General features: G+C 34.8%; 1 pseudogene; it reads left to right on the plus strand.

Moving 5' to 3' along the window:
- Positions 1–3791: 3791 nt before the first annotated feature.
- LOC128776979 (tigger transposable element-derived protein 1-like) lies at positions 3792–7833 on the plus strand (annotated as a pseudogene).
- The last annotated feature ends 4755 nt before the right edge of the window (positions 7834–12588 follow it).

The raw sequence follows: 12588 nt of genomic DNA on the forward strand, positions 1-12588 counted from the left end.
CTTTAAAATGTAATTCTCTTGGGGCGCCTGGTGGCTTGGTTAACAAAGTGTCAGATTTTGGCTCAGGTCATGATCTTGTGGTTCATGAGTTTGAGCCTCACATTGGTTTCTGCCCTCACAGTGCGGATCCTGCTTGGGATTCTCTCTCTCTCTGCTTCTCTAGTCTTCCCTCCCCCCACCCCACGCACACAATAAACTTAAAAGAAAAAAAGGCTTTGAAAAGTAATTCTTCCCCTGTGGTAAGCTGTGGATGGGAGAGGTAGGATTTTTTTTTCTCCATTACATTCTTTCCATGTTTCTAAGGTTTTAATAATCTGCATATTTTCCTTTGCAAAAGAGGAAAAATATATTTATTTCAAAATAGAATTTGGAAATATTAACAAAAAATGTCTTTAACTGGGATTAATAAAAAACATTTTCTGGAAAACAGTGAAGATTATAAAAGAATCAGGGAAAAAATAGCTAAAAGAGTAAATCAGTTTATGGACAAAATTTCACGTGCAGGGAAAGCAATAATGTTAGTGTAGTGTCTGATATTTTTCTGGTTTTGTTTATGGAAATTTGTGCATTTCACAGTTTTAAGATTTAAAACATTTTTTAAAAAAATGCATGAAAGGGAGTTCTGTTCCACAAAATAGTATGTACATGTGAGATGTTATTATCTCAAAAGTTTCAGAAACATGCCCTTATCCTCAGGTGGTGAGGTAAAAGAAGTGCACATCCCACTTTGTCACCAGGCAAGATTTATTATACTGTGTAGAGACAAAAATGAGTCAGTTTCTAATGGTACAGTTTTACAGTTTCTTCAAATTCTAGAATGTCACAGCTTAAAATTTGCCCCAACATCTGTCTTAAATATCCCATATAACAACAAACACTACATCTTCCTTGTTCTGCCTTTTGGCCTCATTATAACATCCATTTTCTCATCTGAGAATGCAATTAAGATATTCAAAGAATTGTATAATGAGACAATTATTTTCATCAAACTATTTGCAAAAAAAGTATGTTTGCTTTTAAGATATATTCAATTAAACTAATGGGGAAGGGGAACTGAGCAAATTCAGCAGGGTCAAATGTTAGGCCTTCAGATTCATATCTAAGTAAAAGGAGTTTAGACATGCAAATAGAAATCAAATTTCTTTTTGCTCATGTGGCTTCATTTCTTGTACTGTTTTCCTTTATTTGATATCATAATGTAAGTAATGTTTGCTATGCAATTTGCTTTCATTTTAGCTTTGATTTTTTTCCCCTGGGTTTCTAATTTCATTTCCATATGTGGATTGTTTTACTACCAATTAGTGCTAGATGACATGAATAAGGGTTTCTTAAAACTGTTTTCAATTCTTTTAGAACTACATGGACACATTAGATGGCAATTAGTCTGAATTCTACCTTCATCCTCTAGCCCCTAATCACATCTTCTCTTCATGGAACAATTAATTACCTGTTGAATGGCCAAAATTTAAAGCAAAAGAAATAAAAATAGTAATTACAAAAATTGCTAGTGAACCAAAATAAAAACATATATTTCTTTTAATATTTGTTAAATATATATATATAAATATAATATTATTATTATATATATATATATAATATATATATATATATTATATATATATACAGCTTGCTCAACAAAGATTACTTTATCCTCATAATTATCTTTTAATGATTCCATAGTGATATTACAAAGTTAATAGTAATTAGTTTATTCCCTAAACAACAAAATAAAGTAAAAATAATATCACCACAAGACCTTGAAATAATGATTTATAAACTTCAGGTTCATTTATCTTGATTATCTGCAAAATAATACCACTAATAATAATCACTTTCATCAACAGAGGTGCTACTTGCTCTAAATATGCTTTCATACATATTATCTTATCAGGACCATAATAAGATCACACAGCTAAATTTATTATTTTCATTCTGTAGAAGAAAATATAAGGTTGAAAAATTTGAAGGACCTCCCAGGAATCTCATGACTTAAAGTGTCCAAGTATTAGCCGACCTTCAGCACAGTAGCCAATAATAGAACAAAATTTTATTAGGTATTGTTTTAATTGTTTGCTTACAGTCTATTTCCCTTTATCAGTTTTCAACTCCCCAAGGGCAAGAAACATGTATAGTTCATGAATTAACAGCAAAAAATTAAAGGTATACTGGCTGTTTAATAAATATATTTTGAATGAACCAATAAAAGTTTCTCTTTTTTAAATGCTTATTTATTTATTTATTTTGAGAGAAAGTGCAAGCAGGGGAAGAAGCAGAGAGAGAGGGAGAGAGAATCCCATGCAGGTTCTCCACTGTCAGCACAGAGTCCAGTGAAGGGCTCGAACTTACAAACTGTATGATCATGACCTGAGCCAAAATCAAGAGTCAGATGCTTAACTGACTGAGCCACCCAGGTGCCCCACCAATGAAAGTTTCTAATTCCTGATCCAAAATTTTATTGGGCCACCCCACTATATTCTCATCTAAGGAGTAACACACTGTACCCACAGTCTGTTTCCACACCCTCCCCCCATTTATGAAATCTCTGGATACCATGGGACCACAGTGGTAAAATGACCACTAGCCAACGTTCTTCCCTCTTACTCTGACATAGGTCTCCTTGAAACTTGTACTATACACTTTGCTTTTGATACTTCCTCAGATCAGCTAGGATCAGAAACAGACTAGCGTGTATCAGTGTAAATGTGCTGATGTCTGTTGGGCAACGTTATGACTGATATCATCAGTAGGAGGAAAATTTCCAGCTGAGCCAATCATGACAACTGTGGAAGAATAAAGCCTGCAGCCTTCACCCCCTGCCCATCATAGGACTGAGCATCCTGGAAACAAAAGCAGATTCTAAACCACATTATTGAGGCTCCAGTTCCAAACTTTACCTACTGAAAGTGATGGGAAATATCACTCTAAGTCTCTGAATTAGTTCCTCACTTATAAAATGATGATGATAATGGCTATACCTCTAAACTCATGGTTATTTGAAAAATTATATTAATATATATATAAAATGATACATAATGTGATATATAAACGCAAAGTTATTACTTATTATTTAGATATTTTCCTTCTCATATATGAGAATGGTGTACAGTTAAATTTCTGTGATGTGTGTGTTTGTATTCGTATATATAGGCATACCTTGTTTTATTGTGTTTTGCTTTATTGTGATTCACAGATACTGTTTTTTAATAGTCTGAGGTTTGTGGCAACCCTGCATCCAGCAAGTCTTTTGGTGCCATTTCCAACAGTATTTGCTCACTTTGTGTCCCTGTGTCACATTTTGTTAATTCTCACAACATTGCAAACTTTTCTATTGTTACTACATTTGTTATAATGATCTTTGATCAAGGAACTTGATGTTACTATTGTAATTATTTGGAAGCACCACAAACCACACACATATAAGACCGAGAACTTAACTGACAAATGAGTTAGTTCTCAGTGTTCCACTGGCAGACTGTTTTCCATCTCATCCTCTCCTCAGGCCTCCCTATTCACTAAGACACAAAAATATTGAAATTAGGGGGCGCCTGGGTGGCTCAGTCGGTTAAGCGTCCGACTTCAGCTCAGGTCACGATCTCACAGTCCGTGAGTTCGAGCCCCGCGTCGGGCTCTGGGCTGATGGCTCAGAGCCTGGAGCCTGCTTCCGATTCTGTGTCTCCCTCTCTCTCTGCCCCTCCCCCGTTCATGCTCTGTCTCTCTCTGTCTCAAAAATAAATAAACGTTAAAAAAAAATTAAAAAAAATATTGAAATTAGGTCAATTAATAACTCCACAATGGCCTCTAAGATTTCAAGTGAAAGGAAGAGTTGCATATCTCTCACTTTAAATCCAAAGTTAGAAATAATTAAACTCGGTGAAGAAGGCACGTCAAAGCCAAGACAGGCTGAAAGCTAGGCCTCTTGTACCAGTTATTCAAGTTGTGAATGCAGAGGAAAAGTTCTTGAAGGAAATTAAAAGTGCTACTCCAAACTTTCACTCTTCACAGATGACATGCTATTTTACATGGAATACTCAAAAGATTCCACCAAAAAATCCTTGCTAGAACTGATCCATGAATCCATCAAAGTTGCAGGATATAAAACCAACATACAGAAATGTTTGTATTTGTATACACCAATAATGAAGTGGTAGGAAGAGAAAGCAAGGAATCGATACCATTTACAAGTCACTGAAAACCACAGAATACCTAGGAATAAACCTAATCAAAGAGGTAAAAGATCTGTATGCTGAAAACTATAGAAAGCTTATGAAAGAAATTGAAGAAGACACAAAGAAATGGAAAAACCTTCCATGCTCATGGATTGGAAGAACAAATATTGTTAAAATGTCAATACTACCAAGCAATCTACATATTCGATGCAATCTCCATCAAAATAACACCAGCATTCCTCACATAACTAGAATGAACAATTCTAAAATTTGTACGGAACCACAAAATACCCCGAATAGCCAAATTAATATTGAAAAAGAAAACTAAAGCTGGAGGCATAGCAATTAGAACTTAAAGCTGTATTACAAAGCTGTGATCAAGACAGTATGCTACTGTCACAACAAACAGACACATAAGATCAATGGAACAGAATAGAGAACCCAGAAATGGACCCATAAATGTATGGTCAACTAATCTTTGACAAAGCAGGGAAGACTACCCAGTGGAAAAAAGACAGTCTCTTCATCAAATGGTATTGGGAAAACTGGACACCTACATGCAGAAGAATGAACATGGACCAGTTTCTGACACCATACATAAAAATAAACTCAATATGGATGAAAAACCTAAATGTAAGACAGAAAATAATCAAAATCCTAGAGGAGAAAACAGGCAACAACCTCTGACCTCGGCCACAGCAGCTTCTTACTTGATATGTCTCTGGAGGCAAGGGAAACAAGAAAAAATGAACTATTGGGACCTCATTAAAATAAAATGCTTCTGCACATTGAAGGAAGCAATCAGCAAAACTAAAAGGCAACCGACAGAATGGGAGAAGATAATTGCAAATGACATATCAGATAAAGGGTTAGTATCCAAAATCTATAAAGAACTTATCAAACTCAACACCCAAAAAACAAATAACCCAATGAAGAAATGTGCAAAAGACATAAATGGACATTTTTCCAAAGAAGACATCCAGATGGCTAACAGACACATGAAAAAAATGCTCAACCTCACTCATCATCAGGGAAATACAAATCAAAATCACAATGTGATACCACCTCACACCTGTCAGAAGGGCTAAAATTAACAGTTCAGGAAAAAATAAACATTGGCGAGGATGTGGAGAAAGGGGAACACTTTTGTACTACTGGTGGGAATGCAGATTGGTACAGCCACTCCGGAAAACAGTATGGAGGTTCCTCAAAAAGTTAAAAATAGAACTACCCTACAACCCAGTGATCACACTACTAGGCATTTATCCAAAGGATACAAAAATGATGATTTGAAGGGGCACATGCACTCCAATGTTTATAGCAGCACTATCAACAATAGCCAAATTATGGAAAGAGCCCAAATGTCCATCAACTGCTAAGTGGATAAAGAAGATGTGTGTGTGTGTGTGTGTGTGTGTGTGTGTGTGTGTGTATGACTGTTACATATATGAATATTACTCGCATGTGGCATTCAAAAAGCATGAAATCTTGCCATTTGCAACAACGTGGAAGGAAATAGAGTATATTAAGCTAAGCGAAATAACTCAGTCAGAGAAAGATAAATATCATATGATTTCACTCATGTGGAATTTAAGAAACAGATGAACATAGGGGAAGGGAAGGAAAAATAAGATACAGAGAGGGAAGCAAACTGTAAGAGACTCTTCAATACAGAGAAAAAAACTGACGGTTGCTAGAAGGGTGTTAGGTGAGGGGAGGGGCTACTGAGTAATGGGCATTAAGAAGGGCGCTTGTTGGAATGAGCACTGGGTGTTATATGTAAGTGATGAATCACTAAATTCTAATCCTGAAATCATTATCACACTATATGTTAACTAACTTGGATTTAAGTTAAGAAAAAAATAAAGCGTTATTTCACTGAGCACACAGTTGATAAGAGTGTAAAATATCCTTATTGTTTACATGGAGAAAGTTTTAGTGGTTTGGACAGAAGATCAGACCAACCACAACATTCCCTTAAGCCAAAGCCTAATCCAAAGCAAGACCATAACTCTCTCCAATTCTATGAAGGCTAAGAGAGGTGAAGAAGATGCAGAAGAAAAGTTTGAAGCTAGCAAATGTTGGTTCCCTAGGTTTAAGAAAAGAAACCTCCATAACAAAAAGGTGTAGGGTGAAGCAGGAAGTGCTGATGTAGAAGTTACAGCAAGTTAAATAAAAGATCTAGTTAAAGTAATTAATGAAATAATGTACCACTGTTTTCAACCACACTCAAAAAGTTTAGAAAAATGACAATTGATGAAAGTGGCTATACTAAGCAATAGATTTTTAATGTAAATTAAACAGCTTTATACTGGAAGAAGATGCCATCTAGGATTTTCAAAGGTGAAAACAGTAGAAGTCAATGCCTGGCTTCCAAACTTCAAAGGACAGGATGACTCTTTTGTTACGGGCTAATGCAGTGGTGAGTTTTAAGTTGAAGCCAATGTTCATTTATCATTTTAAAAAACCTTGGGCCCTTAAGAATTATTCTAAATATACTCATTCATGGGTTTGAGCCCCTCATAAGGCTCTGTGCTGACAGCTCAGAGCCTGGAGCCTGCTTCGGATTCTGTGTCTCCCTCTCTCTCTGCCCCTCCCTTGCTTGCTCTCTCTCTCTCTCTCTCTCTCTCTTGCAAAAATAAATAAACATTAAAATATATATATACTCATTCTACAATCTACAAATGGAACAACAAAGCCTGGATGACAACACATCTGTTTATAACATGAAACCATGTTATAATGGGAATGTTTTAAGCCCACTATTGAGACCTACTGCTTAGAAAAAAAGATTCCCTTCAAAGTCCTACTTTTCTTTACAATGCATCTGGTCACACAAGAGTCCTGATGGAGATGTACAACAAAACTAATGTTTTCATGCCTGCTAACACAACATCCATTCTTCAGCCCATGGATCAAAGGGTAATTTTGACTTTCAAGTCTTACTATTTAAGAAATATATTTCATAAGGTTACAGCTGACATAGACAGTGATTCCTCTGATGGACCTAGGAAAAATAAAGTAAATTAAAAACCTTTCTAGATGGCATTAAAAATATTCATGATTCATAGGAAGAGGTAAAACTATAAACATGAATAGGAGTTTGGAAGAAGTTGATTCCAGTCCCCATAAATAACTTTGAGGGGTTCAAGACTGCAGTGGAGGAAGTAACTGCAGGTAGAGTGGGAATAGCAAGAGAGCTAGAATTAGAAGTAGAGCCTGAGGATGTGACTGAATTGCTGCAACCTCATGGAAAAATTTGAATGGATAAGGAATTGCTTCTTATGGATGAACAATGAAAGTGATTTCTTGAGATGGAAACTATTCCTGATGAAGATGCCTTAAAGATTGTTGAAATGAGTACAAAGGATTTAGAATATTACATAAACTCAGCTGATAAAGCAGCAGCAGAGTTTGAGAGGACTGGCTCCAATTCTGAAGGAAGTTGTACTGTGGTTATCAAACAGCATCAAATGCTACAGAGAAATCATTTGCGAAAGAAAGAGTGAATTGATGCAGGAAACTTCATTGTTGCCTTATTTTAAGAAATTACTACAACCACCCAACCTTTAGCAATCACCTGATCAGTCAGCAGCCATCAACACTGAGGCAAAACCCTTCACCAGCAAAAGGATTACAACGTGGTGAAAGCTCTGATGATGGTTAGCATTTTCTAGCAATAAAGTATTTTTTTGTTTATTTTTCGAGAGAGAGAGAGAGAGAGGGAGAATGAGCAGGGGAGGGGCTGAGAGAGAGGGAAAGAGAGAATCCCAAGCATTCCCCGTGCTGTCAGCACAGAGCCCAACATGGTCATGATTACCAGGTCATGATCTGAGCTGAAATCAAGAGTGAGATACTTAACCGATTGAGCAACCCAGGAGCCCCACCAATGAAGTATTTTTAAAGTTAAGGTATGTACATTTTTTTAAGACATAATGTTATTACAAACTTCATAGACTACAATACAGTACAAACATAACTTTTCTATGGACTGGCAAAACAAAAATTCATTTGACTCACTTTACTGTAATATTTACTTTTCTTGTGGCCGGGCCTAAATCCACAATATTTCCAAGGTATTAAGTGTATATTAAAAACATTATATATATTATGTATGTTATATAATTATATAATGATATATGTAATAAGATGCATAATTATGTGATAATAGATTATATATTAATATTTATATAAACATATATTAATTAACTTTAAGCTATCTGAAATGAATTGATGAGATCTTTGTAATTTTTTCTGTGCCCTGGAATAATTTGAATGCTTTATAAAATATGTTAGAAAATTAGAACTGCTTCTAAATCTTTCTGGGTTAGATATCATTAAAATGCCAATTATTTAATAAAACTTTTTATATTCTTAAAAATCCATTTAGGATTTTTACCTCTTCTTGAGGCAGTTGATTTCTACTTTTTATAGAAAAATAACCTACATTTCAAATTTATTAATATAAATTCACATGTAATATTTTGCAATTCAAATGAAGTTGTGGTTAAGATAGGTAGATAGATACACATACACACTACATATTCAGATATCTGCTTATTTTTGACAAAATAGTTTTATTAACCAAATATACTTTTTATTTTTTTGATCAATTAATTTTCAATATTGTCATTAATATTCTTTTATTTTGGTTAATATTGTTATTCTATTATAACAGCTTATGTTGAATGCTACATATCTTGATTTTCTAATTTTTTTTTTATTAAAAGTTTATACATTTCCTTGTTTTGATTTAAAATCGCCAGGTTGTTTTGAAGAAAGAAGTGGTTAAAGTCATTTGGTGATTACTATCTTGTTCATTTCTATCTGGGCAACATCATAATCGGAGAATTTAGACTGTCAGTTCTCCACTTTCAAGAACGTATTGAAATTCCCAATTTGACCACGTACATGATTTTAAACCTTTCATATGGACAGAATAATGCATTTCTATTTATTTGTTGACTACCAAGTGGTAACATCTAATAAATGAGTGCATATGCAATTAAAATTCTATATTTCTATACTTACGTTGTCTCTTTGGTCTTTTAAACTGTTATTACAAATTAAACTTTTCACTATGATTATGATTCTATTAATTTTTCTCACATTTATAAGTACTTTTCCCTCTGTTTTTGCTGATATTTTGTGTAGGCTATATTATTTACTGTCTTTTTTGTAAATATTGAGATTATTATAATATACATTCATTACTTCCATCCCTAAATTTCTATTGTCTTTTTTAAATTCATTTTTTTTTTAACTTTATTTATTTTGAGAGAGAGTAAGAGTGCAGGAGGGGCAGAGAGAGGGAGAAAGAGAGAATCCCAAGCAGGCTCTGCACTGTTAGCACAGAATCTGAGACGGGGCTTGAACTTACAAAACTGTGAGATCATGACCTGAGCCAAAATCAAGAATCTGATGCTGAACTGACTGAGCCACCCAGGCGCCCCTAAACTTCTAGTGTCTTTACTCTTGAAAAAAAATCTCTTAATTTTATCCCCATCATAACTACTTAATTTATTTCATGTTAAAGCTGAGATTTGCTGTCTCAGAAATCCATTCATTTCACTATCATCCTTTTCACCACCACCCAATATTTTTCACATTCGTCTGAAACGATGTTCCAAACCAGGACATTTATCTCCTGTTCTCATATATTCTGCCCCTGGTTTGGTATAATTGTAGATATTCAGTACACTAACCGGTTCCATTATTCATCCTTGCCATCTAATCTGAGTTAGATCTTCATCCACTCCTCAATCATTTTATTCATCTCTTTTTGTCCCATTCCTCATATTACATATTCCAAACCTTCTCCAATCTTCTCAGGTTTAAACCTCATCTTTTACACATTTACTTTTAAAACATGTCTGAACTTCTAAACTTGCTAAGGCTATTTATACCACCAAAAATGAGCTTCCTTTATCTCTATCTTGTCCACTTAGAAATCTTAGCATATATTGCCCCTTTCCATTCCTGCTACTTCTGAAAAAAAAAAAAAAAATAGTATTCCTACTTCATACAATTAATCCCTTCGCTCATTTCTTCTTCCTTTAAAATTTTCCCCATTTCTGGGGCGCCTGGGTGGCTCAGTCAGTTAAGCATCTGACTTTGGCTCAGGTCATGATCTCACAGCTTGTGAGTTCAAGCCCCACGTTGGGCTCTGTGCTGGCGGCTCAGAGCCTGGAGCCTGCTTTGGATTCTGCTTCGGATCCCTCTCTGCTTCTAATCCACTCACATTCTGTCTCTGTCTCTCTCAAAAATAAATAAACATTAAAAAAATTTTTTTAAATAAAAATAAAAAAAATAAAATCTTCCCCATTTCTGATTCATTTTAAGTCTCTCCATCTCTACTGGATCTCCTTAAGTATGCCTTAGACTTATGATTCTGTAATTTGCTTTATTTACAGCATATTATTATTTTATGTTCTATTATTTCATTGTTTAATTATGCTTTGTATATTTTGTCATGTGATCAGAAACTATTTGATGTTCTTATCACTAGGATGCCAAGATTAGGCCATTGTTTGTTCTAAACTCCCCAATTAATCAAATTACCCAAACTTACACCTCTTTAAGCAGACCCTTGCTTTCTATCTTGGCCATTATATTGTCTCTACTCTAACAAAATCTTTTCCCCACTGAAGCAAAAGTTGTTACAAACAATATCTACTAAAAGTTAGAAAACTAGAAATCAGAATGCTCTATTCTTAACATAAGTTGTGATTGTGTCCAATTAAGTTATTTCCTTATGAATCAAAAATATCAATAACTACAATGTCACATTAGGTTTTTGAGAGAGAATTTAAAATAGTAAAAATGCTGTAGAAGTATATTATTTTCTAACATGATTACTTTCATAATTATTTGTCCATTCCTTTAAAGTTGTGTGTGTGTATGTGTATTTGGCCCTTGACAAAAAAGCATATGGAGCAATAGCATCCATTGCTTGTGAGTTCTTCAGCAATAATCTCTCCGCCTGGCCTATGTGCACGACATATTGTTTTTGTAAATTTTCTTCCTTAGTAGACTCCCTTTCATTTTCCCACATGCACACCAACCCAGATTTCTTATTGTATTCATCAAACTATTTACAATTATTTGCTCCTATAGCCATTTTCCACTCCAGATTGGGAGCTTCCTGAAGACAAAAACAAACAAACAAACAAAAATTCTTTTTAAAATTCAATTTATATTCTTAGAAAATACAATAGCAAATAGTAAGTGCCAATAATATGTGTTGAATGACCTTTAATAGGCTTGGAGCCAATCTTCCAGGTAAGGGGAAGAAAAGTGGATGTGCTGTTGATGTACGAGAGTAAAAAACTCTCACTTGGGAAATGAAGCACTTTGCCATCAATAGAGTACTAAGCTAATTATCTCATTGAATCCTATTAGCTCTCTGAATACCATTACCACTTTTGCCTCACTGTCCCGCTGATGATCTAATGTAAAATAAAACTAAACTAGGATTTTTTAAAATACACTTTTATTTTTCAACTTAACACCTAAATAATGAAACTGCTTCTCTCTCAAAAACAAAACAAAACAACAAGGAAAGCATCTCCTCACAGCTCAACTCCCTCCATGGAGTTCTAGAATGCCCACTGAAATTGTGTATGAATGCATAAAACCCTGCCGGAGGGTATATAGATTTTTTTTATCTTGATTCCTTTTGTTGTGTTTTACAAATTGTTCAAGGCCCTGTGGGCCCAGTTTTTGAGAGAAGAGAGAAGACTTTTGAGTCTTTCCAAATCCTCATTTTAGGGTAGGGGGAGCCTACCAGGAGATTTCTTCAGCAGAATCTCCTTCATATTTGTCCGACTGGGGGTGCACTATCCCTGGGCTCTGGCAATCCAGTTTATAAGGCTGCTTGTGCCAGTCAAGGTTCAAAAAACAAAGCTGTGGGTGGAAAAATATCCAAAAGTTTCAAAGGCAAAAGCTGCTGTCTGAAGTTTTCTAACATTTCTGTAGGAAGTAGTGAGGGAGTAATGCTGAGAATACCCTGCAAATTATACAAAGGCGACTTGAAAAGCTACAGCATGTCAGTTTTCAAAAATCCTCCTGAGGCTCAGAGACTGTGAAATTCTCATGTATGTTGATTTATGCAGTGATTTGCTTTGACCCCAGGGAAAGCTGCTTTATGGTTTGGACATCTATGCCTACCCACCTTCCCACCTATCTGCAAGAATCACCAAACAAACGTGCAAAGGGAAAATAAATGAAGAAGAAAGGGAAGCAATCATATAAATAATAATGACTGAATTCAAAAGTTAAAATATACTTTTCTTTGTCTCTGTCTGAGCATTCCATGCATAGTAGGCCATATATTCTGTCATAAATTTTGTCTAAAGATGATTATTTTTCTGTGTATACACTTAGATTAAAAAAAAACAAAACATATGGTACAAAATGGATG

This window comes from Panthera pardus, unplaced genomic scaffold (assembly GCF_024362965.1).
Source record: "Panthera pardus isolate Hobbes unplaced genomic scaffold, ASM2436296v1 HiC_scaffold_15, whole genome shotgun sequence".
In the NCBI taxonomy this organism is placed as follows: domain Eukaryota; kingdom Metazoa; phylum Chordata; class Mammalia; order Carnivora; family Felidae; genus Panthera; species Panthera pardus.